Source organism: Aotus nancymaae, unplaced genomic scaffold (assembly GCF_030222135.1).
Source record: "Aotus nancymaae isolate 86718 unplaced genomic scaffold, 86718_ANA_hifiasm-v0.15.2.pri h1tg000049l, whole genome shotgun sequence".
NCBI lineage: Eukaryota > Metazoa > Chordata > Mammalia > Primates > Aotidae > Aotus > Aotus nancymaae.
This window is the reverse complement of record NW_026988463.1, coordinates 7,910,529-7,917,293: the sequence shown is the minus strand read 5'-3', so window position 1 is coordinate 7,917,293 and position 6,765 is coordinate 7,910,529.

Here is a 6,765-nt window from a genome sequence, read left to right as displayed (position 1 = left end):
TTTTAAGGCAAAGTGCCTTGAAGTCTGGCTTAAATTTGATTATTGCCATTTGGTATTCTCTAGATTCCCCTCTCAGATTTACTGGTCAAAGTCTTAAGGTCACACAAGCCAAAGAAATACTAGAAAAAAAGCAGATCAAAAATAAATCTAAATCTTTTAACTCCCTGCTCCATAAAGCATATGAGGATACCACCAGCATGAAACATGTGCTATGAAGTAGATAATACTATCCTGATTTTGACAGGTGAGACAAAAAAGGAGAAACCAGAAAGTTTTGTTACTTCTTACTCACTTTCCAAATTAAACAGTAAATCAAATCAAAGCAAAACAAAAAAACCAAACCAAAGCAAAAAAAAAAAAAGAAACAAAAACAAAAATAAAAGTGAGCAGTGACTTAATGAGTACAATGTATACTATTTGACTATTTGGGTGATGGTTACACTAAAAGCCGAGAGCTGGCAATGGCTCCCACCTGTAATTCCAGCCCTTAGGAGGCCAAGGATGGAGGATCACCTGATGTCAGGAGTTTGAAACCAGCTTGGCCAACGTGGTAAAACCCCGTCTCCACTAAAAATAGAAAAATTAGCCAAGCACGGTGGAACATGTCTGTAGTCCCAGATACTTGGGAGGCTGAGGCAGGAGAATCACTTGAACCCAGAAGGCAGAGGTTGTAGTGAGCTGAGGTCACACCACTGCACTCCAGCCCGGGCGATAGAGTGAGATGGTCTCATAAATAAATAAATAAATAAATAACCAGAATTTACCACTAAACAATACATCCATGTAACAAAACTGCACTTTCCCCTTTAAATTTATACCAATAAATAAATGAAGTGCTAGAAATAATATGCAAGTCCACTGCTGCTTAACCTCTAGCCAGAGTTCCTTTCACTAAACTGTGTACACGAAGGATAAGTCAAAGGAAAGACAATGAACAAACTGGAAAGAAAGCACACATGGGGCAGAGCAGATGATCAGTTTCATAGTCAGAGATTTTCATGAATGGATGCCAGCATCTCTATCAGGAGGAAGAGCCCCGGGAAGCATCTTGTTTCTAGTAGTATCTCACCCCGGAGATGAGAGGCTCTCTCTGAGGGTTTTCTAGTATCTCATTCTTTTCTTTTGTGCTAAGGTCTATCAAGGCTTCTCTCTGGGCTGGACCTCTTCGAGTGAATAAGGTCCACTTTTCTTAACAAAAGAACACTGTCAACAATGAGGATACTTGACTATGACCAACAATAACCTCAACCATAACCGTCACTCACTGAGTACTCTGTAGCATACACAGGTAGGACTAAGCACGTCATATACATCCTCAGTTTTAATCTTCAAAGTATCCATTGGTTTATGGGGAAGGTTGAAGGAAATGAACACTTTGTAAACCGAAAAGCATGGTAAATGTATTAATCAATATTATCACCATTGTTTTTATTGGCCTAAATCTAGCTTTTGAGTATAAAAGTCTCAACTTCTCTTTCTGGAAAATCTCTGTCAATTTTTCCTCTTACCTGCCTCTCAGATAAATTCCCTCCTTATCCCCATGGCCACTGACCTTATTAAGTGTCTTGTCATCTTGCGCCAGAACTCCTTCTAATTGATCTTTCTGCCTTCAGTCTCTTTCTACCTTAATTCATTCCCCCACAGCAGCCAGATGTATTTCTTGATATGAAAATGTGATCTCACTTCCTCCCATAAATCTATATGATGGATCACTGAAACCTACAAGATGGCTTCCAAACCTCCATTGTGGTTACTAGACACCAGGACTCTGCTTTTACCCAACCATACAGGCTCATTACTTGTGATTCCCCAATTCCCCAAACAAATCTGACTCCTTCAAATCACAGTGCTGTACCCAAGCACACATTCTGCCTGAATCAACCTCTGTCACCTTGTTGCGTAATCGTGTATCTACCACTAGTAGATGATGAAGCTCAAATATCATCGCTTCTATGAATTAGCTTCCAATATTTCCTTCTATGTTTGCCTCAATCACAGCAGAGTTAATCTCTCAATGACCCTTTTAGCAACCTGTGCATCCTTTGATTACAAAATAATGACAGCACTATTAATAATAATAACTACTAGTATTTTCTCCATCCCGTTTTAAGCTTTATTAAGAGTCTTGTGTAGAATATCTCATACTCACAACAATCTCAAAATAATTTTATAATTGCCCCCATTTTGCAGATGCATGGTCAAGGCTCAGATACATTATTTAATTTTCCAGAGGTTACACCACTCGCAGTAGGGGATGCTGCAGACTCCAGCACCTCCTGTAAGTCCTAAGGTTATAGCCTTCTTCAAAGTCACTGGTTTATCTCATCCCACATCTCATCCTCCAGATCTGCATTGCCCAACATGGTAACCGCCACCCATACGTGTCTACTTAAATTTACAATTTAAGTCATTAAATGAAATCAAGCATTCAGTGCATCAGTTACAGTAGCCACATGACAGAAGCTCCATAGCTGTAATGTTTAACACAAATATAAAACATGTTCATCATCACAGAAAGTGCTATTGCACAGTGCTACACAGAGGGCAGGGATCTGGTCTCCACACTGGTATCCCTAACACTTAGAACAGTGCAGTTCAATGAAGCTATCGATGGACAACCAGTCTCTTGCTATATTGGCTTGATTTTCTTACATCAGCAATGAAAATCTATCATGTAAATGGGATTGTTGTAAAACAATCTATATCTATAATGTAAATGGGATTTCTTTGGAACAAATAAGCAACTCTGGCACTAGATTTGTCAGCTCCCATCATTGCCAATCTTACTTTGGAGCAGAGACCTCATGCATGGGTGGCTCTCTTCAACCTTTACCCCAGTGCCAGGGAGAAGAGATAGTTTCAGCTCCTGAATCCGAGAAAGTCCATCCCAATTCTGCCATGGGTACATCATGATAAGAGCTAGCCACACAAATGGATTTAACCATTTGGTGTGTTTAGTTCTAGAGTCTAATATGAAATTTCGAAACTGGAAATCTACTTTCTTTTTCACTGTTTGGATTGTAAATGGAATCATTTCCCTGGTGAACATTCTATCAGTATGGAATCTTCCAGGAATTCAAGTGTTTTTAATGGTCCGATCCCATCCTTCCTCCCCTGTCAAAAATGCAGGGGTAACTTTTCCAACTATTACAATTTTTCTTATTATTAACAACAGTGCTTAGCATTTATTTACTTGTTGAGAAAGTGTCCATAATTTAGTCAGCCCTAGGTTTGAACCCTGCGTCAACTGGCTTTGTCAACTTTAGGCTATGTATTTACTTCTCTAAGCCTCTAGTTTTCTTTCAGCTATAAAATGAAAATATGATTATTATTACCATGACTCACTTCAAAGCATTACAGTGAGGCTACCACAATAAAATACCTATTAATTGCTCAATACAGCACAAAGTAGTCAAGTTAACTGTTGTTACTATTAGTATTTTAAAAAATTTTATTATTGGACTATGTTTTGGTAACTTTACATAGCTTCATACCCTTTATTCTTTTTAAAGTTCTGGTGGAGAAGGTATTAGTCCCTCAGCTTTTGAGATGAGGAAAAGTCTCAAAACAATTAAGAGAATTGCTCAAGGTCATGATGAGTGAATGGCAGAGCCAGCCTTCCACCCCAGCTCTGATGAACTACAGAACCAAGGATCTCCCAGCTCCACCAGGCATCAGTTTCAATTTACAAGAACAGCTCAAACTCAGACCAGTCAGTTTGGCCCAGGGCATCTGTAGCTAGCGGCTGGGCTTGCATAGAAAGCACCATTCTATCTGGAGTCTCTGCGATGCACATCCTTCCTTTAACTCTGTAGTATCCACCAGGGAGTGTTACTCTGCAGGCCTCCCTGAAACAGGCAGAAAACCATTAACAGAGGAGAGCCTTCCATCCTCTGCTACCGAAGACATTTAGATTAACACTTTGGAACAGAACCAAGAAAGTAAGTATCAAGGGGAGTCATTGGGTCCTGGCAACACAGGGCAGGTAATGAAAAAAAAAATTAGAGTCATCTCTTTACTTTCAGCGTCTTTATGTGAATGTTACTCAAACAGCGCCGAAACAGCAGAGCATTTACAACTGAATAAAGGTTTTCCCATCCAGGACTCCTGGAATTCATGATGCCAATGATGCTGCAAATCAGCCATTATCTAAAATCCGCACCTTAAGACAAAGCACACTGTTAACCCGAGGCTTCATGCTCCCCTCAATGTATCTCTGCCTCTGAGCTTGGCCTCGAGAAATACATGTTTGTCTATCATTTAGAAATTTCAGTCGATTCTGCAGGATAAAGAAAAAAAAAGAGAATTTCCTGGAGGAAAAAAAAATAAAGTCAAACTATAACACAACACTTTGAGGAAGATAAAATCATATACACATATATACACACACTCTGTCTCTTACCTGAAAGCATGCTGGTTCATTTCAGTAAGAAACAAATTTGAGGTTGATGCTGATGAAGGCAGTTGTACGTTTTATCACTAATAAGTGACACAAGGGGCCTTATTACAAAATATTTCTAAACATACAAAATTCGGTAATGGGACCCCCAGGGGCCAGGCCCACAAATTGTGTACTCTGTGTCTGTATATGCACAGCCAAGTGTTTCCACGGTAACTAAGACGGCGTATGTAAGCAGTTCAGAATTGCTGGCATGCAGAAATCCTAAAGCCTGCCGACTTTATTTTTAGTCTGAACGGTTAGATTTCACATTTCATCAGCATTTAGCTTCTTCTGTTTTCCAACAAACACCACACGCACATGCACACTGCACCAGATGTCTATAGTTTATCATGCAAATATTACATAGAAGTGATAATCATTATTAACGAACATAATCACCAAAGTTGGGAGGGATATCATTCACTGCCAGTTTGCGCTCAATCCCTTATGTCCCAGAGTCAAAAGGGAAAATAAGGAAAAAAAAAATTGTCAGCGATCAGATGCGTGCTTTAACAAAGAACAGAGCTCACATCCTGCCAAGGGCTACTGGTATGAAATTTCTTCCTGTTTTCACAACACGTTTTCTCCGTCAGGAACCGAGGGTACAAAGTCAACAGCTGCCAGAATGGGCCACTGGTTATTCTTCACCCACAGGCTTCCAAATATCCCCCAGCCCCATTCAAGTTCATTTTCTGATGGTGATACCCGCAAGCTTTTGGGGTGTAAGTTATAAGATGGGAGGAAAATCAAGCAACAGTCTTCTTGATTTCTCCTTCTCTTTGTTCTTCTCTCTTGTAACAGTTGGTCCCTCTCAGTCTGGCCACCTCCTGCCCTTTTGTTTCTCTAGAGCAGAGACCACAGTCTTACAGCCTGTGGGTCACTACAAGCTTGCAGACATATTTTGCTTGGCCCACCTAGTGTTTTAAAAAATAAAATAAAAATAATTGGCTGTCAACTCTTAAAGAAAGGTAGGTTTCACATAAAAATCCAAATTTTCAGTAAGTAAACAAGGAAGCAGGGAAGGAGGGAGGGAAGGAGGAAGGAAGGAGAGAAGAAGGAAGGAAGGAAGGAAGGAAGGAAGGAAGGAAGGAGTGAGTGAACGAACTATCTGCAACACTGGGCCAGCATACCTGTTGTCTAATGGGCTGAGTGGATAAGATTGGCCTTCTTTAAACTGGACAAGCATGATTCATACTGCTAAGTCACCACTTCCTTCTAATGCTTTGCCAGGCCCATGTCACATGTTTGCTTACTGAGATCCTGTTTTAAGCACCGATCCATAATTCTCCTCTACCCCTGAAGAGATCCTGGAGCAACCAGATCTCTTTATTGCCCCCTCACTCCGGTTCAGACTTGAAGGGAATCATAATTCTCTTAAAATATTCCTTTCTCCTTTTGTCCCTCCCGACCTCTCTACTCTTCCTCCCTTTCTTCCCTTAAGTAATTCCTAAACACTTCCTGTGTGCCTGGCCTGTTTCCAATCACTGTGAATGATATACAGAAAGGTCACGTGGCTTATGGTCTCAAGGATGTGGCCATTTTTATTGCTTGATGTTTTTTCCCAAACAATAAGTTGGAATATGAAACTTGAAGGCTGGGTGCAGTGACTTATATCTGTAATCCCAGCACTTTGGGAGGCCAAGACGGGTAGACCACCTTAGGTCAGGAGTTCAAGACCAGCCTGGCCAACATGGTGAAACCCTGCCTCTATAAAAAATACAAAAATTAGCCGGGCATGGTGCCAGGTGCCTGTAGTCCCAGCTACTCAGGAGGCTGAGGCAGGAGAATCTCTTGAACCCGGGAGGCAGAGGTTTCAGTGAGCCGAGATTGCACCATTACATGCCAGCCTGGCAACAGGGTGAGAGTCTGTCTCAAAAAAACAAGCAAACAAACACAAATCCAAAAAACAAAAAAACTTGACCGTGATTTCCAATGCCATGGTTTTCTCATCTTTAAAATGACCTCACAGTAGTGAAGGTCAAACTGGATCATGTACGTTACATGTTAGAGACTTAGCCCAGGGATTGACAATTAATTGTTAACAATTTAGCAGTAAGACAATCTGGCACCATAGTTAAGAACATGAGCCGTGGATGCAGATTCAAATTCTGGCTCTCCCTACTTACTGGTTGTATGGTCTTCAGCAATATAATCTCTTTGAGCCTCAATTTGCTCATCTGAAAAGTGATTTAATAATAGACAACTTCATAATAATGCACTGATTAATGAGAGTGCCTGCAAGTGTGTAACACAGTGATACCTAAAGTAAACTAATGGCACTTTTTTTTAAGATTTGTAATATTGGGGTTTAGGGCTTCAGGGTG